At 41.2% G+C, this 24,333-nt stretch overlaps 1 protein-coding gene across 1 annotated transcript in view; it reads right to left on the reverse strand.

Annotated features, from left to right (window-relative positions):
* Positions 1–16,943: 16,943 nt before the first annotated feature.
* The window catches only part of SMARCA1 (SWI/SNF related, matrix associated, actin dependent regulator of chromatin, subfamily a, member 1), a 426,620-nt gene continuing 419,230 nt past the window's right edge, over positions 16,944–24,333 (reverse strand). Inside the window, exon 25 of the transcript XR_004622504.1 lies at positions 16,944–17,078. The gene's annotated coding sequence lies outside the window, so the exon portion shown is untranslated. The remainder of the gene's footprint in view (positions 17,079–24,333) is intronic.

Below are 24,333 nucleotides of genomic sequence, written 5' to 3' on the forward strand. Positions count from 1 at the left end.
TCCCACTCACCTCCTTAGTGATGACATTGTCTGAATGCCCACCCATTCACTTCTTTCACAGCCTAGAAATGCTCTCAAATCTCTGGGGGAAATAAAAATCAGATCACTCTTCTGAAAAGTTAAGGAGTTTTGTACAAAGGCCAGGAAATGGGGAATTAATGCTAGGTGGTTAAATGCACTGTTAAAACAAATCAGGCATTGGATTTATTATCTGCCTAGCCCAAAAACAGAATAGTTAGGGATAGGAAAAATATACATATGAAACACAAAATGAAATAAGACAGTATGCTAGAGACCATGAGGTACTCACTCACTCATGGTTACTTTTATCTGATGTATGAATTCCCAAGTGAAATGAGGAAAAAAGTCTAGATTGGGAAGGGAGGGTGATTTGAACTCTTAGTTCAGTGGTTCTCAACCAGGACTGATGTGTCCCCCTGGGGACATTTAGCAATGTCTGGAGACATTTTTGGTTGTCACAACTGGAGGGTGCCTCTGGCATCCAGTGGGTGGAGGCCAGTGGATTGCTAAACTCCGTACAATGCACAGGACATCTCCCACAACAAATAATCATTTAGCATAAAATGTCAAGAATGTGGAGGTTAAGAAACCCTGCCCTGGAAGAGTGGTTCGCAATTTTTAACCTGCATCGGAATCCCCTGAAGGACTTGTTAAAACACAAACTGCTAGGACCCACCCCCAGAGTTTCCAATTCAGTAGTTCTGGGTGGAGTCTGAGAATCTGATTCTCTAACAAGTTCTCAGGGGATTCTGAGGTTCCTGGTCTGGGGACCACAGTTTTGAGAGCCCCTGCCCTAGTTCTCAATGCTAATTGCCCTCTCAAATATCCACCTATTTGAGAATGTGATACTCAGATACTATCAGTGCTCACAAAAGGAGAAAGCAACAGGCTCCCCTTCAAGCAAAGAGACTTCCCAGAGACTTAATTAAAGTTTGGGAAAGTATCCCAGGAGGCAGGGGTGGGAGGGGGTCAATAAAATTGATCCAAATAAATTCTTTGCACATACAAAATAAAACTAACATGCACAAAAAGAAATTTGATCAATAAATTAGTAAATTCAGAGTGAGGAGGGAGTAATTAACAGACCCATTTAAACTGCAGAATACATTAAATACAGAATGAGTGACTCCACTGGGACCACTGAAGCAGGAAACACCGATGCATTTGAGAGGCCTGGAAGATTAGAAACATATTTCAACGAGGAGAAAAGAAGAGAGAGAAGGGAGAGCCCAGAATGATGAAGATGCCAAGACAGGTGGGGTTATGTATCAGGGCCTTTGGAGCCTCAGATTTTGAGATCCTATGAAAAGTTTAACAAAATTGCAGCTGCGCTGTTCTCTTGTGTATCTCCCAGACACAGGAAACTTTCAGGTAGTCTGCTGAGAGAGCTATGTAAGCCACACCTGGTCCTGAGCAGTTAATATGTTAAGTCCCTTTATATTAGAGTAAACAAAATGTTTATCCCAATTCAGGTGAAGCAGAGGCAGATCTCACTGATCCAGAACCCCAGAATGACCTTGGACACCTTGGCAGTCTGTAAAATCTCTTGCCAGGAAAACTGAAGCCAAAGCAGACTCCATTGCCAGTTCAAGGCACTTGGTTGATGGAAGTCAAATTCTGGGGCAATTTATTATTAAGGGCAAGTAAAAGGCTGTCCTACCTCATACAGACACCCAAATACTGAATATATTCTCCTCAAGATGTGAGGCATGAAGGAAAACAAATGTATGACTAATGGCAGAGCCATGAAGATATAAATTGCTGCTGAGATGAACCAAAGATATACCTAACCTTCAAGTTAGATGTATAGTAGACTCTCAATAAATGTCAGATCCCTTGCTTTGAGGTTGACTTCAGAGTCCAGTTCCCCATTTCACCCCCAAGTGAGCCCCCTGGAGTCTCTATTGACAGTGGAAATGTAAACTGGATAAGCCATGAATATGAATCATTGTGATAATTCCTTCAGACCTGGTGGAGAAACAGACCCTGGCCAAGAACTGTATCAGCAAGAAGCAGTCTTCGTTGGCTTCTCTGCCTCCTTATCACACCTTTGAGACTTCTGTGAAACATAAGTAATAGCTTATTTTTTCTCTAAGGGAACTCAGTCTAGCTCTGTGAATTTCACTCCAGGTTAGTGAAGGGCTGGAAAGTAATTTTTGCTTTCCATGGAGCCCTGGTCCCCTGAGACCATTAATAAGACTCTTTCTGAGCCTGGGGAACATAACTCTGGTACAGGGAAGGGATGCCTAGGTGGCTCAGTCGGTTAAGTGTCTGCCTTCGGCTCAGGTCATGATCCCGGGGTCCTGGCATACAGCCCCTCGTCGGGCTCCCTGCTCAGGGGGGAGTCTGTTTCTCCTTCTCCCTCCGCCCCCCCTCCACTTGTGTGCACGCTCTCTCTCTCTCTCTCTAATAAATAAATAAATAAATTCTTTTAAAAAAAAAACACTCTGGTACAGGGAAGGAGCCCAGAATTCAGTTCAGAAAAACTTGGGGAGTGTCTCTGAGCCTAATTTTCCTCACAGGAGCATTGGGGCTCAGGCCTTAGCCTTTAGAGGACTGGGAGGGAGGTTGCTATGGTTAAAGCTCCTTGGGGTTTTTAATTTCCCTCTGCTGTTTTCCATCAGGCCTTCCTCACTAGTTGGATGGGAAGGTTTGCAGAGCCAAACCAGCAGCTGATTCCCGCAGGCGATGTTTTAGTTCTAGTGCTTCCCCAGGTTTGGGGCATAAAAGTGCCACCCAGGGTGAGGTGACTTGGCACACATTGGGCTGACACCTGCCTGTGGAGAGAGACAGCTGAAACCACTTTCCCAGAGCAGCCCTGAAGCAGTCAAGTCAGTGCCACCTTTAACAGTCTTTCTTCCTAGTTAGCCACAGATCCCGCTGCAGAGCCTGGAGATGAATTCTTAGTCTAATGAGCCCTTCCAACCTGCTGGTCAAGCCTTTGCTGTCACCATGGGTGGCTTACATAGTACTCTAAGTGTGAGGTCAGTTAAAAGGCATAAAGCTGCAAACTCCCAGACTCTAAGAGGGAGAAGGCGCCTTACAGGTCATGCTGGCTACTCTTTCTTTGGACGGCAACATCCCAGACAGAGGCATCCCACCTTTAACACCTCTACTGGGAGGAAGCTCAGCATGCCATGAGGCAGCAACCCTTCTACTGTTGAACAGCTCTAATGGCTAAAAGGCCATCCTTTTCCGCAATCCCCATCTGCTTTCCTATATGTCCTGTGGAGCTACATGGAATATGTCTGCTGATCCTGCCATCTGATGCTATTTCCAATTGCGCACTGTGTCATTGCAACTATACCAGATGGTTTGTGAGGGCATGGAGCATGTCTCCTGCTCCTTAGGCATTCTCATAGTGTTGCTGGTTGACTCTAAGTCTACCAGCTAGTGTTCTTAGCTGTGCTCTGAGCTTCTTCACTTGTGGTGACTGTCCCCTCCCATACACCCCCTTCCCCTCCTCAAGCCTGAATTATGTTCAATCTAACTTCACCCCTCTGCTCATCCCGGGGCCACCTTTGAGGGATAATGTATACTTCATGGCCATCTTTCGGAAATGTCCAGAGTAAAGAAAGTGATCTCCTTGAACTCCAACCACATCATTTCTTCAACATACACACATACACACACCACTATCACCACCACCACTCTTTGCATTTAGGAGATTACAAGCACAAACAAGTTTTAAGAGTAATCTTGAAGGGGAAACAAAAATGTCAAAATGCAATATACAACCTGAGGAGGTTGAGTGAAACATAGAAAACAAGAGTATTTCATACTCCTTGCCTTAGGACATTATCAGCACAACAACCAAGTGCATCTCTCTCTCCGAACCATTTATATCTGTGAGTCAGTCTGCACATGCAGGGACACAGATCCCACCTCCAAAAGGCCAACTGACTTCATCCAGGACATAGCAATGCTGCCCTCCTGGGATGTCCTTTTGCATTTTCTCTCCATGAATCCAACTCCTACCACCCTTGAAGAACTTTGTCCAATCTGACAGCTCCCAGGAAGCATCCTCTCTTTTCCTGAACTCCTATTGTGTGTCTATATGCCAATACCTAGCATTTAAAGGAATATTCAATTTTCTTTCTTCTCTAATTGTTAAACATGTGTATGTTTTGTCTCTTTGTGTAGACTGCAGCCTCCTCAAAAGCAGGGACTGTGATGGTGATACTTCTGCATTTATCATAAGGCCTGGTACATACAGCTGGGGCTTAAATAAATGCTTTAGAAATATCTAGAAAGGAAGGGTACCAGTGAGTAAGGTAAATAGATTAACCTAAGATTCCTACATAATCAAGACGTTAAGTACCTGCTAAGTGTAAAGTGCCTGTCCATCTTAGTGTGATAGAACCCCACTGACAAAAGATGCCCAAATCCTCTCTTCCTGCAAACCCAGAATACACAATCTGGTCTTCACACACAAAATTCTGCCTGGTCACATGCTGGTGGCCCCTTGTCAGTATGGCCTCTGTGATCAGTGTCTCCACCCAGGGGGATGGGTTTGCCTGAGCCATCCACAATCTCATACTTGGGACACAGTATTTGTGAAATGACACAGTATTTGTGAAAATTGGGGGAAATGCCCAATTTCAACAGCAAACCTTGTGAAGTTCTGGTGAAAAAAAAATCAGCCTAGTGTCTAAGGGCCTTCTTAAAGTAAGCAAGGAAATGAGACCAGTGTGTAGGGTTGCTGGCATATATGGTTGGCTTGATAGTGTAACAATTCCTGAGGAGACTCCATCAAGCACTACAAGCATCTATGTGTACAGAATGTGGCTCCTGAGGACATAGAGTGTGTGGGGCAAGCAACCATATGTATATGCCTCAGGGCCTTTTGTATACCCTCCTCCTGGACTGGTTTCCCTCTGCCATCCCCCATCACCAGCTCTTTCTTGGTCTTTGAGATCTCCTCTAAGAGGCCTATCTAAAGAAGCTCCCCCACCAAAAATTTTAGCTCACCTTTCATTCACAGCACTTCCCATGATTTGTCATTTTAAAATATATTCATTCACTCATATTTTGTCTATGTCTCCATATACTTACATTCTCTATATACTTAGAATATAATAAGCTCCAATTAAAACATCACTATATCTGTTTCACTCCTCCCTGTATCCCCACAGGACAATTAGTAGTCAAATGATTGAGTTAAATGATTATGAGACAGTGTGGCAGAACAAAAATCACAAGGAATTTCAAGCGTGCTAGGTTCAGTCTCAGCCATTTACTAGCTGTGTGGTATCAGACAAATTGCTCAACCTTTCAGGCCCTCAGTTTCCACATTTTTTATACGAAATATCAACTACTTCACAATATTTAGAGGGGAAAAAACAAAATATGAATGAGAAAGTACTTGGTAAAATGTCTTGTACAAATCTGAATTATTTTAGTATTACGTGAAGCACCTAAAATAGTACTGCTTTCTCTCTAGGATGCCACCAACCATCAGTTATACCCTTGGATTAATGCTGTCTTGGAGACATAATACATTGAAAACCATGTGAACCTTTAGTGCAGGCATTTGACCCTATCATTACCTGGCAGAGAGAAGAGTCCTTAGAGGATGGTGTCCAGGATGGGCAGTCTCAGGGTGAGGGGTGATGGGAAGAGAACTTTGAAATGCTTTAAGTTTGAAAGACTTTTAGAGAGCACAGGCCAGGGGAGGGGGCACCTGCAGTAGGGGCCCTGCTCGAGCCAGGCCACTGAGTTTTTAGGCAGAGGGAAACCACAGTAAGGAAGGTGGAAGTGCCAGCTGCAAACTTTCTCTCTTTGGCCCGTGTGTATCTCAGGGTCACTTGACTTTACAGAATCCATGCGTGTGCATTGGAGAGAGGAGAGGGAAACCAGGGAAGCCAGAGAGCAGGAAATGGACACCAAGGGAGTTGTACTTAATCATAATAACCATTAGTATTGACTTTGGTGCCATCTTAAAGGAGCCATTTGTTATAAGAACCAATAGTCAAAACCCCAAGTCAGCCAGGCTTTGTCTTATGAGCTCTAAAAGTAATGGTATTTTGCTGTTCATTTGTTTTAATTTTCTAAATTCAAATGCAATTTGAAATCAATTCAAAAATTGATTTCTCTCTTCTAAACAAAGAGATGTTAAAAGGAGAAAGGAAGGAAGAAAAAAGGAAGGACAGACAGACTGGGCTTTACAGTGAATCACATAATAATACCCCAAAAGCAGGGACGCAAGGCAGTAATTATTCCCCTTAGAAGCATGAAAGGAAAATGGGTGCGAATTATGACTACATGAACAATATATAAAACCTCTCCAGAGCAGAGGCCAGCAAATCACTTACCTACAGCTTCAACAATGACATATAAAGCTGGAAGAAACACAGTTAAGGTCAATTGGCTCCTGGTTTTTAAACTACCACCTCATTTTAATCATGCTATTCTGCATCTCCAGCTGGCTAACTGGCTAGCTAAATTACAGTTGTTTGCTCTTTTTCAAGCAGCTCAAAAACAAAGTGGAAACAGTTGAGTAATCTTGCAGTTAAGACAGTTTGGAAAAGGTCAGCAGATTATTTTCCAGCCAGGCCTTGTGAGGATGTCTGCACCCTGATATGATCACCACAATCCAGGGTCTGGCACTCTACGAGACCTTGGTTCTGTCAATTTCCACAGCCTCTGGGGACTGGTTCAGACTAGCCAAACTCACACTAAACTGACTGATAACAAGGACCTCCAATTTCTTAATAGATGATGGTGGGATGGATCTATCCAATAACCAGAATACTCCAGCCCACTCTCTGGGTCTCTAGGAAAGAAACTGAATTCCTTAAACATCTCTAAAGAGGATAAGATAAACATGAACTACATTAATTTATATCTAGGTTCACAGCTTCATGTAACAATGCTTTGGGCCTTGATTTTATGATCTGTATAAAAGAATAATATTTATCACTTAGCATTGGTTTTTGTGATTTTTGAAAATATTTTGTGAACAGGAAAACATGATACAAATGGAAGTGGTTATTTTTGGTAATAAGAAGGCAGTTTAGTGCACAAAGAATTTGAGAACGGAGAACTGGAGAGTTCCGTAGGCACTTTTAATCCCCCTCTGGTAGAACCCAAAACATTCTACATTACACTAAGAGACTGCTTTTCTAAGGACTCAAAGCCACCACACATAGTCTTTGTCCCTTGGACACACAAAGAAATCACAGATTTCTAACTCACCTATTTTTAAATTTCCTCAGAGAGGAAAAGCTTCCATCATCCGGACATCCTGAAGCACGGGCTGAAATTAGTGATACTTCAGGGTATCTCCCATGAATTCCCTTTGAAATGGATGCCTTCTGGGGGACATTTCCCTGTCTGTCATTTAGGCACACCCCCCACCTCAACAGCTATACCTTCACACATCTGTTACTGGGCTGCTACTGCAAAAAAAAATTGCACTTATCTACTCCAGGAAGATTCGTATTGCCTTTCATTTTAGGGGGAGTCCTTTTTCTACCTGATCCACCAGTTCTGGAGATGCTCCTGTGTTGAGAACAATGAAGAATTTCCCACTCAGAGCCAGGGCACGGGGAGGTGAAATTGGGAAGGGGCAGTAACAGCACAGAATGGGTAGTTTTATTTTTAAGATTTTATTTATTTTGACAAAGAGAGAGCAGAAGCAGGGGGAACTGCAGGCAGAGGGAGAGGGAGAAGCCAGCTTTCTGCTGAGCAGGGATTCTGACATGGGGCTCAATTCCAGGATCCTGGGATCATGACCTGAGCCAAAGGCAGATGGTTAACTGGCTGAGCCAGGCACCCAGTTTTTGCTGTGCCTCACCAGAATTTGTGTTTGGAGCCTTACATGTGGCTTAATCTGGTATGCTCAGGTTTGGGTCTGGGTCCATTATTAGCAAGTATACATCCTTATTTTGCCTGTCTAGGGCCTCAGGGGTCTAGCCCTGGGAAAGATCAAAGTGAGCTCCAGAGTCAGGAGAAACACTCTAAGCCGTTAGACTACAAAGGCAGCGGAGTTTTCATGAGCTTCCGAATGCCCTGGGAAGAGGGCAAGGTCCTTACCAGTCTCAGGAATGGGTGACCTCAAAACAAGCAGACCACTGGGTCTAGTGTAAGCATTAGTTGATTGCTAATTAATAGACTTGGCCTTTTTGTTGTTGTTGTTGTTGTTGTTGTTGTTGTTATTTGTTGTTTAGGGGGATTCCTCCTCTGTTAGATTTCTCAGCTAGGACTGCAGTCCAAGTTGTTAAAAAAGAATAGCAGCTAGATTCTTTGTGAGTTGGAGTAATAATGTGGAATTTGGGGCTTTTTAAGTCGTCAATGTTGGACTTTGTTAGGTGGCATTATATCAGCTGCTCCAAATTCTGTCTCCCTTGGTCTTGTCTGAAATACCATGCAGGACCAAAGAGCAAGCCTTAAAGGAACAAACCTTGGGTCTATTTGGAAGGTCCATAGGCTCCCTGGAGTCTCTTCCCCATCAACTCAACCTATTTGAGGGTATACAGGCTTCTTGTTTTATAATTAACCAGGAATAAGTGGTCCTTTTCTGATATGTTTGCCAAGGGGCCTAATATCATAGGTAGTAAGGGATGGCCACTTACTCTGACACTGCATCTTCCCCATTCTCCTTCTACTTCTCCCATCTCTCTTCCAAGTCTCTGTTTACTTATTGTACAGACCCCAAACTGTGAATATTCCCCAAGTATGTTGGCTTGTTTACTTTGGTCTTTTCCAACCCATGCTCAGTAGACTCATCCACTGCCAAAGCTTCAGCTCTCATCTCCAAGCTGATGATTCCCTTACTGGGTCCCACTTGCAACTGTATTTCAGATCCATATTTCATGCCTTCTACACATAGTGCTGTGTGATGGTAAATGTTTAACAGTCTGCTTATATCAAGAAACTCTGATTTCTAGTTTTTGCCAATTTCCATGCTACCAGTACTCTCACCATGGTCAGTTTCAAGCCACCATAGTGAGATCACTGAATACAGGGTTGAGAAGAGATGTGCACAATTGGCTCTCCCAAGATAATACAAGCTGGATCCCCACATCACTGTGGTTACAGATAACCTCCACTTATTGGTCCTACTGTCACCTCAAACTCAACATCTCCAAAGATAATCATCTCTCCACAAACTTTCTCTTCCAAGTTACTCAGTCAATGATGTCTGTTAGAAGGGATCTAGCATTTCCTGGGTTTTAGGTTTCCCTAAAGAAGCTTCCACTAGAATAATATACATAGCCATTCTGCAACCCCTCATTCCCTTTTTCTCAAGGTGTGAATTAGGTTATTGGTGAGAATAATGAAGAAACTTTTCAACTCAGTTCCTTCTGTTCCAGGGTTGGCAGACTCTAGCCCATGAACCAAATCCAGCCCACTACCTACTTTTGTTACTAAAGTTTTATTGGAATACAGATATGCTTGTTCCTTTACCTACTGCCTATGGCTGTTTTCATACTCCATCCAACAGCAGAGGCAGAAGTTGTGACAGGATCAGTCATATGACCTGAAAAGCTTCAAATGGTTATTACCTGGCTTTTTGCAGAAAAAGTTGGATGACTCCAATTCTGGGACTTTCTCTTTCAGATATGCCTACTCTGAGAGAGTTGTTTTAGGCTGCTCTCATCCAAATGAGAATCCTACAGGATGAGCTGTGTTCTTGGAGGGGAAGGCTACAGTTGTCCTGGTAGGCCAATTACTGTAAGGATAAATCTGCATAATGCACAGGGTAGTCACATTTTGATATTCATTTATTGAGTCTTATTTCTCAGTTGATTCTGAACTCAGTAGAGGAACAAAGAGGTATTCTTTTCTGTCCCCCTAATGCCCAATAGTACTATTTTCTGATTCTGCAACTTAGAAATCTTGTTGTCCTCTTATATCTTCACCCCTTCATCCATATTATTCTGGCATATCTGCCTAAAAAGTATCTCACACATGCTGTCCTTATCCAAGCTCTTGTCACCTCACATATCCAAACTACTTCAGTAGCCCTCTCTTCTACCCCATTCTTACATCCTTACTTGGTGTTTCTGCCTCCAGTCTCTACCCCATTCTTACATCCTTACTTGGTCTTTCTGCCTCCAGTCTCTAACCCATTATTACATCCTTACTTGGTCTTTCTGCCTCCAGTCTCTTTTCATTCAGTGAACACTGCACTAGGCACTGGAAGTTGAGATGACTAAGACTGTCCCACAAGTTTACAATCTATTCAGGGAGAAAGACAAGTAAACAGGCAATTGCTTCAAAGTGTGAGAAATACTGTGTTAAGATAGTATTATTATAGCAATAGTATGCTATTGCCAGATCAATCCTCCTGTAACACCACTTTTATCATGCTGCTTAAGAACTTATAATGGCCACCTCCTGCCTGATAAATAAAGCCTATTTCTGTGCAAACAGGAGAACGGAAATCTTTTTGAGGGGGAAGGGATTTTGTTCCTAATTATTAGAAATTTAAATTCCCTTTGAGAACAGGGGAAACATTTGATAATAGGAGGAGGGTTTTAGTGTGACTTTTTCTGGGTGAGGGCCCATTTGGGACAACACATATCTTGTTAAATCCTCTCTGGAGAGGGTGTTCTAACATAGCGGTGTATAAGATGAGATATAGGCAATACAAAGCAGTTTTTTGTCCTAGTTTGGTGAATTTAATTAAAGTAACTCTGTACAGACCAATTTCAGAAGCCTAGGGGAGGAGGCGTACATGAAACAGACTTTCACAAAAGGTTTCTTTTTTAAGATTTTATTTATTTGACAGAGCGAGAGAGTACAAGTAGGGGGAGCAGCTGGGAGAGGGAGAAGCGGGCTCCCTCTGAGCAGAGAGCCAACGTGGGGATCATGACCTGAGCCGAAGGCAGACACTTAACCAACTGAGCCACCCAGGTGTCCCAACTTTCACAAAAGTTTTAAGGGCCTAAACTCCCATCTCATTTCAGTGGCCACAGGCTAGACTATTAATCCTTTCGGGTAAACAAAGCAACAAACAGTGGTATAGTAGTAGCTACAGCCAAAGGAGAGCTCAAAGCTTTCTTTCCATCTTCTCTAAGTCCACAATACATAAGGCTGAAAGTCAACATGGCCTCCAAAAACTGAATCTGTCCACCATGTTAGAAGGTACAACTTCTGTATTTGTAAGTAGACTAAGAAAACTGCTTTTTCCATTGCTTCTCTCTTAGAATTAAGTCTTCGTTCTCAAGCATCTAATAGGAGGAGCTCATCACTTGTAAGGCCCAATAGGATCATGGTTGAACCCAAGATAAAGAAGCTTAGCAAGGACAGTTAAGGGCAGCTCAGCTCTAGACTTTAGGGTAAAGGGCCCTATTTTCTTTAGTTTTGTTTTTCGGTGTTGCATTTTCTAAGAGTGGTGATGACAATGACAGACAAAACCAAGGTTGGGCCCTAGACAAAAAGAATCAAAGAAGCTACTTGGTCTGCTCCTGGTCTAGGCCATAAGCATGAAGGACAAAAGTAGTCCTTCCAAATATAAGGTCTGGATTAACAAACCACAGGAGGAGCTTACAAAGAGGTTACAAGACCCTAGACAGGAGTAAGACTGTCCAAACAGATAAAGTATAGCGTTATGGTTAAGATCTCTTCTCTGGATCTAGACTACATGGGTTCATCTTCCAGCTCTGCTTCTTACCAGCTATGTAACCTTGGGCAAGCTTCTTAGCATCCCTGAGCCTCTGTTTCCTCATCTCAAAAGTGGGGAGACTAACAGCTCCAGTTTCATAAGGTTGTTTTGAAGATTCGATGAAGTAATTTTCATAGATGTTGTAGAACCATTGTACTCAATAAATGTTACTGTTATTATAAGACAATGTGCCTTCCCTGCCAGAGATATTCCTTGGCAGATGTAACAGGAAGGGCTGTGGCCATAGTTTGGGAGGTTCTGTCCTAGTTACATGGACACTTGAAAATCACTATACAGCCACATACATCTTCTCATTCCTCCCCTTTCACCTTCTCAATTCTATCCCTTACTATGTTATTCCCCCCTGCTTAAAATGTTTTTCCCTTCCTTTATCTCTACCTATGCAAACCTAGCACAATTCCACCCCCTAAAACACCAGTGTACTTAGGATCAATACTATGCAACTTAACACTTAACTGTTCTTTAATCCTTTCATGATGCCTTTATTAGTCACTCCTATGAATTAAGATATTAAATGCCACTGTTAAAATGAAAATATCATCTGGTTCATAGTAGGTGCTCAATAAATGCATAGACACTGTAGGAAAGGGTTAGGGAAATTATGCAAACATACCTCAGCAACTAGGTCATTATCAGCCATTACTGAAACACACTTGGCATTACATTTGGTCGTTTGTAGACCATGGCTCCAGTGTCAGACAACCTGGATTCAAATCCCATCTCCACTGTTTGTTAGCTGTGTAATCTTAACCAAGTCATTTAAACTCTCTGGGCTGTGATTTCTTCATCTGTATAATGGGTATAATAAGAACAATCAACCTCATAGAGTTAGTGGGAGGATTTAACGAATTTGTATAAAGCATTTAGCAGAATGCTGTGTTGGCTTACATTTTAAGTGTTGGCTACTAATGTTACTATAAATTGCTCTGTCAGATTAAGTGAACAGGGCCTCCTTTAAATTGAATACAGAGCATACATACTAAAAAAGAGTCAAAGCATGGGGTCAGCATGGAAAGGGCAATCCTAGAGAGGAGCTGTAGGGAGGGCCCCTGGGGACCTAAGAGAAGCCATACTATGAAAGAGGAATCCTAAATTCAAAGCACTAAACACAAACTTCTACAGCCTCCCAGGCCTATCTTAGGCTGGTTCTTGCAATGACTACAGTACCCTAGCCTGTCCCAAGTTGTGCTCTAAGAAAGAGAAGAGCTAACATTGAATTTTTGAAAGGCTCCCATTTGGTTTATTAAGTAATTAACTTCCTGATGCACAAAGGACAAAGCACTAAGGGGCCCTCTGAAGTCAATTAAAGCCCAAATGGCTGGATTGCTGTAAAGAATGGGTACTCAGGGAAAAGCCTTCCCTTTCTGAGGCTACCTCCCACCAATCTACTAATTATACTGGGGAGAGGAGGAGTGGATGGCAAGGAAGCCAGGAAATACCAACCTGTAAGAGGGTTGGAAGATCTGGGAACCAAAAGGAAATTAGGCAAAGCTAAGGCTGTCCTTCCTTGAGCATTAAGCAGGAAAGAGGCAAGTACAAAGCACCTGACCCTCTGCTGGACTAGGACCACTGACCCTCTACCAAGGCCCAGAGCCAATTAATAATGCTCTATAATGTGATTATCTATAGCTACTTTGGAACTACAGGTTGGTCTCCCTTAGGGCATCTGAATATTCCCAAGTGGCCAGGACATTGGTACTTAGCAGAGAGTCATTCTAATGTTAAAATGAATCAAGCATAGCACAAAAGATAAAGCCCCCAAAATGAGCAGGTTGGGTTTATAATAGATCAGATAATGTTACTCCCTTTCCATATTATTTGAAATTATATTTTAGATACATGTTCTTCCTAAGATAAAATTCCTTGCGTTGTAGAGCCAAACCTTTACTCATTTCTCTATTTCCCACTAGTGCCTAGAACAGGGCTCATGCAAAGTAAGTGCTCGATACCTGTTTATTGAATTGAAATATTTGAATCTCAAAAATAGCTACAGATGGGAGAGGGACAGAACTAGGAAAATAGTTTCTGGTCATCTGTGGCAACCTTCCTTCTCTTTGTGGATTTTCTTCTCAGTCACCAAGACTAAAAAGTCTGGGCATGCCAAGATGTGTGACAAATTATACAAGAAATACAATGCAGTAAGATCTAGATTTCCTTATGTTTCCCCATTGTCTGCAATGGCCTTAGTTCCTAAAAAATGTCCTCTAAAAAAGAAAAATAGAAGACATATAAAGTTTTTTTTTAATTGAGATTCAGCTCTGTGTAACTTGAGGCAATGTGGTTTAACAGAAAGCACAGACTTTGAAGTGTATGACCTTGAGAAAGTTACTTAACCTCTTTGAGCCTTTGTTTCATATCTGTAAAATGGCAGAAAACAGACCCTATCTCATAGGTTTTTGAGGTCTAATCAAGCTAATACTTCTAATACACCTAGAAAAATGCCTGACAATAGTAAGCACTTTATAAATTTTAGAAACTATCTGTATGAAGATTAAGTGAAATTAAATGAGATGAAGCATGTAAAGCAGGGACCACAGCTTATGTCTAATTAGAACACAGACATGTTTGGGTGTATCTGGTACAATCTTTAACAGCCCTAAAGAAACCTATTTCTGCAAAAACTGAGGAAGCTCCTGAAGGAGAATTGTGGTATGGGGAGGAATAAGAATCAGGGAGTGGAGTGGGAGGGGTAAAATAGCTTAGTCATCAGGAATCCTGAGTACAGTGGGGATGTCTCACTTGGATCTGTTTCCTAGCCCAGTCCCACATGGCTTATGTCTGAATAGGTCATAATTCTACCTAAATGAATAGGTAGAACAGGTAAGGACATTAAAGGGTAGTACTAAAAGCTGTGAGGGGGGAAAAAGGTGCTGAGCTAAGTAATTTTGGAGGTAAATGGAGACAGTAAGACTAATGACAAAAGGCACTGTACCTATATGCCATACTGCATTTGAGAAGGTTGTTTCCCACAAGACTATGGGTTAACAATTTTGTTACCACTATACATGTATACTAGATTGAATAATTAAGTCAAAAGATGGCAGATGGAGGGAGTCTGTTATCTTATTATTGGAATGGGAGGTCACAGATAATTAAGGAGAAAGGCTAAAATGATCCATGTGATAATAGAGTTGTAGACATCAGTTTGGACTGATGTTTAGCTTAATATAGATTCATATGGTTACATGTAGACATATTTGTAGATATATGTATATAGATGTGTTAGTATAGAGACACATATCTCTTTATTCTGTCAGCTAAGAGGATCTAGAAGCACTGACACCTCAGTAGCAATGAGCACACCTAGTGCCCAGATCCTGGTTTCTAATACCATTCTCCAAAAAAAGGAAGCATGGCTCCATAGAGGAATGGCTGACTCTACAAATGAGGCATAAAATTAATGAATTGCCAGACATTAAGGAACTGTTTTGCAAAAAAAAAAAAATCTCACACACATACACACACGCGCGTGCGTGCATACACATGTGCACTTGATAAGAGATTTGCACCAAAGAGACAAAGGGATGCAGGAGTCAAATGAAAGAGCTTCCCATGGCCAAAGTGGTAGCCATTTTAGCTACAAATTAATAAAATACTAGAAAAGCCTGTACTTATTACACATGGTAGTTACGTTCTACAAAGTCTCCGTGAATACTGAATTAGCAAATACTGAACCATTGCTCCTAGGAAAAATACAGAGTTAGGTTCCTACAAGCCTCTTGATACAACATTTTCCTTGATCAATATATAACCTTGTTTTATGCAGGTTTCTGTTTAAAGACAACTTATTTAATATATACTGTTGAGTCCTTAACAGTGAATTCACGGACAAGAGCACTATAATTCATGCCTAAACAAAGCTTATCTAACATATATATTTTCTCCATCACAGCCTTCTTACACTTGGGAACACTAGACAGTACTTTGGCACTAAGCTTGGAGGCCATTTTAAACAGTGAAATCACAAATAAAAACCACAAAAATGGGGAAAACATAACAGTAAATAGATGATAAAAAGGGTACTTGGGGGGAATGGGATAGACTGGTGATGGGTAGTAAGGAGGGCACGTATTGCATGGTGCACTGGGTGTTATATGCAACAAATGAAGCATCGAACTTTACATCGGAATCTGGGGATGTACTGTATGGTGACTAACATAATATAAAAAATCATTTAAAAAAAAGGGTACTTGTTTATAATATGAGAGGTGCAAGAAGAAGGCAATGCATTGCCTTGTTCAACCTCAGCTGGGAACATGCCCTTCAGGCTGCTAAAGTTTTTTGTTGCTCCGCACATGACTGAAAATGAACATGAAAGTGCCACAAGTATTGATTTGAGAGTTACAAATAGATTTTAGCAAGTAGGCAAATTCAAAAATACAGAAACTGTGAATAATGATCATTAACTAGACCAGGTTATAACCTAGAAGTTTAAAATAAATATCCATGAGTCCATACTGACATAAATAGTTAAATAAATAAACAAATGGGGAAAAGAGACCAATCTCCTATGCATAAGATTCCAAATAATTTATGTAAATACTCCACCCTCAAGATACTCCCCACTCCTTAAACATTGGCTATGCATAGTGACTTTTCCAAAGAGTATGGAAAGGTATTTTTTTAAAAATAATAACTTTACAATGGAGAAACCTCACAAATACTACCTCAGTCAGGTAATAAAGTTCAACAACTGTGATAAGTCACATTAATAATAGGTACCCTTGATATAATGTGATGAGGATGGTACTTTACCTGTGTGATCTTCCTCCCAAAACCTATATCCCAAGTCTAACCATGAGAGAAACATTAGACAAATCTCAATTGAGGGGCGTCCTACAAAACATTTGACCAGTATGCCTCAAAACTGTCAAGGTCATCAAAAATAAGAAGTCTTAGAAACTCTCACAGCCATGAGGAAACAAAGGAGATATGACTATTAAATGTAGTGTGGTATCCTGGATGGAATACCTGAACAGAAAAAGGACATTAGGAAAAACAGAAGAAATCTGAGTAAAGTATGGACTTTAGTTAATGCATTAATGTTGATCCATTAACTGTGATAAATGAACTATAATAATGTAAGATATTAACAATAGGGAAAACTAATTATAAGGTATATGAGGACTCCCTGTACTACCTTCTCAACTTTTCTGTAAATCTAAACACTATTCTGAAATAAAAGATTAGTCAAAAAAAGTTGTAAGGTTATCAGCACTTCTGCTTGAGGACCCCTTCCAAAAAAGTATAATACAAAGTAAGAGAGACACATTCTCCCCTACCTTAAGACAAATTATCCAAATGCTCTGGCACCATGAATAGTCCTATGCTCTGTTGTCAGTACCCAGAAGAAGAGCCACAGTGTCAGGAGGAGTCACTTGAGTTCAGCAGAGCAGGGGCAGCACCCAAGAAACAGCAGAGCCTTAATGGGAGATGGTAAGAACAGACAAATAGCTAGTTAATGTGCCACAACAACACATGACAGACTTGCTCATGATCACAGGGGAAATACCAACTAGGAACTTCAAGAAAAATTTAAAAGACACAACAGAGAGCTAGGATCCTGCAAGAAGCAAGTGGAGCAAGAGCCAGTGGTATTGAATTATGTACCACTATTATTAAGACCGTTGAAAACTAAGGAATATTAGAGGTTACACATGCAGTGCCTAATCCATAATAGGTCTTGCAAAAGTTCAGTTGCCTACCAATACGGTGAAGTTGCCCCATACCAGCTCACAAGAACTAATTGCTAAATCTTCAGAAATTTTGAGAGCCAGTTGTCAAACACAGCTATTATTTAAAAATTATGTATATCTACAATTATTTTAAAACCAAAGGAATTACTCAAAACATACCATTTCCTAATTCTTGTACTATATTTTATTATTCTCTATGACCTTGATGTTATTTACATCTATAGTCTCTAAGATTGAAATACCCCATAACAGTGTGCTGCTACACATCTCTTCCAACTCCTCAATGACATCACAATTGTAGCTTGACATCAGCCATAGTGGGAAGTATTTACAATGTGGGAATTTGAAAATCTAAAAAAAAAATGAGGTTTGATTTATCATTTTGTTGATTGTCTAAACTAAAAAAAAAGTGATGGGGAAAGTGTTAACACATATTATATTTAGAACTGTTGCTTTGGACGTGTGCCTGGGTAGCTCAGTCAGTTAACCACCCAAATCTTGGTTTTAGCTCAGGTCATGAGATCAATCCCATGTCAGGCTCCATGCTTAGCATGGAGTCTGCTTGAGATTCCCTCTCCCTCTGCCCCTATCCCCACTCACACAAACACTCTGTCTCTATAATAAATAAATTAAATCTTTTTTAAAAAACTGTTGCATTGGAATATTGGGGAGCTTGGAAAGATGGTGGAGTATGAGGACGCTGAGCTCACCTCGTCCCATGTTTACAACTAGATATCATCCACACCCAAGTCAAACGACCAGAGAGGAATCTGAAGATTGGCAGAACAAACTCCACAATTAAGTATAGAAAAAAAGTTACGTCTGAAATATTATGAAGGTCAGAAAAGCAGAGGGAGGTTGCCCTCAGGAGGGAGGCTGCTGTGCGTGTGGAAAGGGCAGAGAAACAGGCCCTTGCACCAGGGACCTCACATGGGGAAGACTTATCCCAATAAAGTTTGGCTTTAAAAACCAGATGGGCTAAATCCCATGAGTTTATAAAACCAGTGGGATTTAGAGCCTGGAGCTTTAAAAGTCAGCTGACTCGGCACCAGGCAAGCTAAGAAGGCAAGTGATATCTGGGTCACCACCCTTAAAGAGACAGCAGCCTGTACAGAGAAGAAACACAAAAATGGCAGTTTATACAACAAAGGGGGGAAATGGGAGACAGATATGTTCAAACTGATTTCAGAGCATGTTGGGGCACTTCTTGGAAAATAAGGGAGATGGCAGGCACCATTTTCCTCCCCTACCCCCAGCAAAAACAGAGCCACCTATAGGAGGCAGGGCTACACAGATACTTGTAGCATTGGTCCAGAGCTCAGGGCAAATTTTGTTAAAATTGCACATGCACCGCCCAGCTACCAGGTGTAGACCTGCTGCCACAGCTTACCCAGCTGCAATACATACTACCCATGTGCCCTCAGCCACCATCTTGTACCGCACCTAGCCCCTGGGTGCACAGCTGCCATCATGTGCCCTGCCAAGCTGCTGCATAGCACCCAGCAGTGCACCCACAGTCACTGTCTCACACCAGGCCCAGCCACACTCAGGATCCTCACATGCCACACCCAACCTTGCACCCCCGGCCACCCCGGTATACAGACTACAGCTGACACAGTGCTTTGGGGGATCCAACATAGGACTAATGGCCCCCTATAAATTTTGCTAACATCACCACCCTGCTCCCAAGTTCCCCAGTGGGCCACCTCAGCTGGCCTGCCTGGGTCTCATTAACACCACAGGGATCAAGCACAGCCAACATTGGTCAGAAGGGCAGGGCAGATGATTGTGATGAAAGGAAAAGTGACTCAGACACAACAGCAAGGCATAAAGTCCCTACTTTTTTAAAAAAAATATTTTACTTATTTATTTGACAGAGAAAGAGAGAGAGAGAGACAGCACAAGTAGGGGGAGCAGCACGCAGAGGGAGAAACAGGCTTCGTGCTGAGCAAGGAGGCTAATGTGGGACTTGATCCCAGGATCCTGGGATCTAGACCTAAGCCAAAGGCAGACGCTTAACTGACTGAGCCACCAGGTGTCCTGAAGTCCCTACTTTTAAGAGAAGACAAAGCTGACTTTCTTAGCACAAAGAAACAGATAAAGAGAGGCAGACAAAATGAGGAGACAGAGAAATTTATCCCAAATGAAAGAACAGGACAAGGCCACAGAGAGAGATTGAAGCAACACAGATATAAGTAACATGCTTGATAGAGAATTTAAAGCAATGATCATAATAATACTCACTGGGCTTGAGAGAAGAGTGGAAGACATGAATAAGACCCTAACACAGAGATAAGGAATAACATAGCAGAGAAAAAAGGCACAATAAATGAAATGAGAAACCCACGTGATGGAATGAATAGCAGGAAGGCAGAAGCAGAGGAACAAATTAGTGACCTACGAGACAGAGTGATAGAAAGTAATCCAACTGAACAAAAGAAAGAAAGAAGAATTACACAAAATGAGAATAGATGTAGGGAAATCAATGACTCCATCAAATGTAATAATGTAATAATATTCTGGAGTCCCAGAAGAAGAAAGAAAAAAAGGGGCAGAAAATTTATCTGAAGAAATAATAGTTGAAAACTTCCCTAACCTGGAGAAGGAAAGAGATATCCAGATTTAGGAGGCACAGAGAGCTCCTATCAAAATCAACAAAAGCAGTCTGACCCAAACCAAGACATTGTAACTAAATTTGCAAAATGTAGTGAAAAATTCTTAAAAGCAGGAAGATGAACTAAAGTCCATAACTTACAAGGGAAAACCCATTAGGCTGGCACATTTTTCAACATAAACTTTGCAAGCCATAAGGAAGCAGCATGATACACTCAAAGTGCTGAATGGAAAAATCTGCAGGCAAGAATACTCTATCCAGTAAGGCTTCCATTCAGAACAGAAGGAGAGATAAACAGTTTACCACACAAACAAAAACTAGAGGAGTTTGTGACCACTAACCCAGCCCTGCAAGAAATATTAAAGGGGACTCTGCCTAGAAAGGAGAAACCAAAAGTGACACTATACAGGTAGGAAACACAAAAGCAGGAAAAATTAATATTTCTATTTTAAAAAACCAGTCAAGGAACTCACAACATAAAAGGATGGAAAATATGACAATGTATACCTAAAATGCGGGGAGCAGAGGAGTAAAAAATGGGTTCAAATGAAAATGACCATCAATTTAACATAGCAAAAATAAAAATTTCTGTTAAAAAAAAGTCAGTCAAGGAATTCCCAAAAAGAGGATATAAAATATAAAACATTTACCTGAAACATGTGGAGGAGACAAGAATGGATTCAAACATAAATGACCATTAACTTAATATAGACTGCTATATGCAGAACAGTTTTATACAAATCTAAAGGTAACCATATATCAAAAACCACTAATAAACATGCAGAGAATAAAGAGAAAGAAATCCAAATATATCACTAAAGAAAATCAGCAAAACATGAAAAATATGGACAAGAATCAGAGAAAATCTTCAGAAACAATGACAAAATAAGTAATAAAATAGCAATAAATTCATATCCATCAATAATTACTTTGAATGTAAATGGACTAAATGTTCCAATCAAAAGACGTAGGGTGATAGAAGAGGTAAAAAGAAAAACCAACTGCAGCGCCTGGCTATTTCAGTTGGATGCAGAGCTTACTTTAAAAAAAAAAGAAAAGAAAAAAAGAAAAGAAAAGAAAAGAAAAGAAAAAAGAAAAGAAAAGAAAAGAAAAGAAAAAGAAAAGAAAAAGAAAAGAAAAAGAAAAGAAAAGAAAAAAGAAAAAGGGAAAAAAAGATGGCAGGAGTAGGGGACCATTTTACAGCTGGTCCCCTGAATCGAGCTGGATATCTACCATATCATCCTGAACACCCAAGAAATCAGCCTGACACATAGGAAGATACATCTGGATCTCTACAAATGAACATCTCTGGCGCTGGGTATTGAGGTACGAAGCAGGGAGCCATGAATCTGCGCACAGATATCAGAAGACAAATGGAAGGGGGAGGGAGCCGCTATGCTCGGATGCCAGGAAGCAGTAGCCTCCTGCACTGGGGAATGGGCCAGACTTGTGGACCATTAGCCCATTAGCCGCTAAGAAACAAACTGAGACTGGAAGCTTGGGAGCACGCATGAGACCAGACTGAAAACCAGAGCTCCAGAGCACAGTGAACCACACTGAAACAGGGAGCTTGGGAGCGCACGCGGGAACCAGGGGTGGCTGGTAGTGTTAGAAGCACAAAGGACAGAGACACGCCGGCCCTGGGAGCAAGGACCGGGAGAGGGGCTGTGGGGCACACAACCTGGAACGCTACTGGGTTTTTAGCAGCACTGACAGAAACAGAGTTAAAGTGACCAGGAGAGCTCAGTGGAGAGCAGACTGCGATCTCTCTGTTCTGAGACAGAGGCTAGGATAGAGCCACTGCTGCTCTGACTCTCAGAAGAGTCACAGAAAGCTTCCAGGGAATGCCACCACAGAACAAAAGCCCCGAAATACCGGTTTGCATTGTGCCCATCACCACCTGCCCCTCACAGGGGATGGGGCAACTCTACCCAAAGAGGGTTGCCTGAGTATCAGCACAGCAGGCCCCTTCCCCAGAAGGCTGGCTGAAAACACAGGCAGCCCACATCCCTAAGGTCCCTGTAAAACAAGAGCACATTGTTTGGGTCCTGGTCAATAATTTGGGCTCCGTACAGCCCCACAACCACTTCTCATTAGAATGACAAGGAGAAGGAACCCCAACAAAGGAAAAAAACAGAGACTGTGGCCTCTGCCACAGAACTGACGGATATGGATATAACCAAATTGTCAGAAATGGAGTTCAGAGTAACAGTAGTCAAGATGATGTGTAGGCTTGAAATAAATATTAACAAAAATATTAACAAGAATATAGAATCTCTAAGGGCGGAAATGAGAGTGAATCTGGCAGAATTTAAAAAGGCTATGAATCAAATGCAGTCTAAACTGGATGCTCTGACGGCCAGGGTAAATGAGGCAGAAGAACGAATTAGTGAGTTGGAAGAGGAGATGATAGAAAAGAAGGAAAAAGTAGGAACTTGGCTTAAAAAAACTCCAATTCCAAGAATTGTAGAATACAGGAGATTACTGACTCAATGAAATGTGCCAATGTGAGAATTATCAGCATCTCCAAGGGGGTGGAGAAAGAGAGAAGTCTAGAAGATATATTTGAACAAATTGTAGCTGAGAACTTCCCTAATCTGGCAAAGGAAACAAGCATTCATGTGCAAGAGGCAGAGAGGACCCCTCCCAAGATCAATGAGAACAGACCAACACCACGTCACGTAATAGTACAATTTGCAAATCTTAGATCCAAGGATAAAATCTTGAAACCAGCCAGAGGAAAGAGAATCCTCACCTACAGAGTGGGGAACATCAGAACAATGTCAGACCTGTCTACAGAGACTGGGCAAGCCAGAAAAAGCTGGCAAGACATATTCAGAACACTAAATGAGAAGAACATGCAGCCAAGTATTCTTTATCCAGCAAGGCTGCCATTCAGAATTAATGGAGAGACAAGGATCTTCCAAGACTGGCAGAAACTGAAAGAATATGTGACCACCAAGCCAGCCCTGCAAGAAATATTAAGGGGGTTCCATAAAAGTAAAAATAGGCCAAGAGGGATACAGAACAGAAATTTACAATCTATAGAAACAAAGACTTCACAGGCAGCATGACATCATTAAAATCACATCTCTCAATAATCACTCTTAATGTGAAGGGCCTACATGCTCCCATAAAATACCACAGGGTTGCAGATTGGATAAAAAGACATAACAAATCCATATGTTGTCTACAAGAGACTCATTTTGAACCTAAAGAAATATCCAGACTGAAAGTAAAGGGATGGAGAACCATTCTTCATGCCAACGGACCTCAAAAGAAAGCTGGGTGACAATTCTCATATCAGACAGATTAGATTTTAAACTAAAGACTGTAGTTAGAGATACAGAAGGACACTATATTATTCTTAAAGGATGTATCCAAAAGGTGGTTATGACACTTGTAAATATCTATGCCCCCAACAGGGGAACAACAAGATACACAAGCCAACTCTTAACCAGAATAAAGGGACATATAGACAATAACATGTTAATAGTAGGGGACCACAACAGTCCACTCTCAGCAATAGACAGATCACCTAAGCAGAAAATCAACAAAGAAACAAGAGTTTTGAATGACATACTGGAACAGATGGACCTCATAGATATATATGGAACACTTCTCCCCAGAACAACAGAAGAGTCATTCTTTTCGAATGCACATGGAACTTTCTCCAAAATAGACCATATACTGGGTCACAAAACAGGTCTCAACCGGTACCAAAAGACTGAGATTATTCCCTGCATATTCTCAGACCACAATGCTTTGAAACTGGAACTCAACCACAAGGAAAAATTTGGAAGAAACTTAAACACTTTGGAAACTAAGAACCATCCTGCTTAAGAATGATTGGGTAAACCAGGGAATTAAAGATGAGTTTAAGCAATTTATGGAAACAAATGAGAATGAAAACACATTGGTCCAAAACCTATGTGACACTGCAAAGGCGGTCCTGTGGGGAAAATACATAACCATCCAAGCCTCACTCAAAAGAATAGAAAAATCTAAAATCCAGTTTTTATATTCTCACCTCAAGAAGCTGGAGCTCGAACAAAAAAACAGGCCAAACCCACGCATGAGAAGGCACTTGATCAAGATTAGAGCAGAGATCAATGAATTAGAAACCAGGAGCACAGTAAAGCAGATCAACAAAACTAGAAGCTGGTTCTTTGAAAGAATAAATAAGTAAATAAGATATAAAATAAATAAGAGTAAATAAGATCGATAAGCCAGACGTATTCAAAAGAATGAGAAAGGACCCAAATTAATAAAATTATGAATGAAAGGGCAGAGATCAGGACCAACACCAATGAAATAGAAACAATCATTAGAAACAATTATCAACAACTATATGCAAATAAATTAAA

Source organism: Ailuropoda melanoleuca, chromosome X (assembly GCF_002007445.2).
Source record: "Ailuropoda melanoleuca isolate Jingjing chromosome X, ASM200744v2, whole genome shotgun sequence".
Classification (NCBI taxonomy): Eukaryota; Metazoa; Chordata; class Mammalia; order Carnivora; family Ursidae; genus Ailuropoda; species Ailuropoda melanoleuca.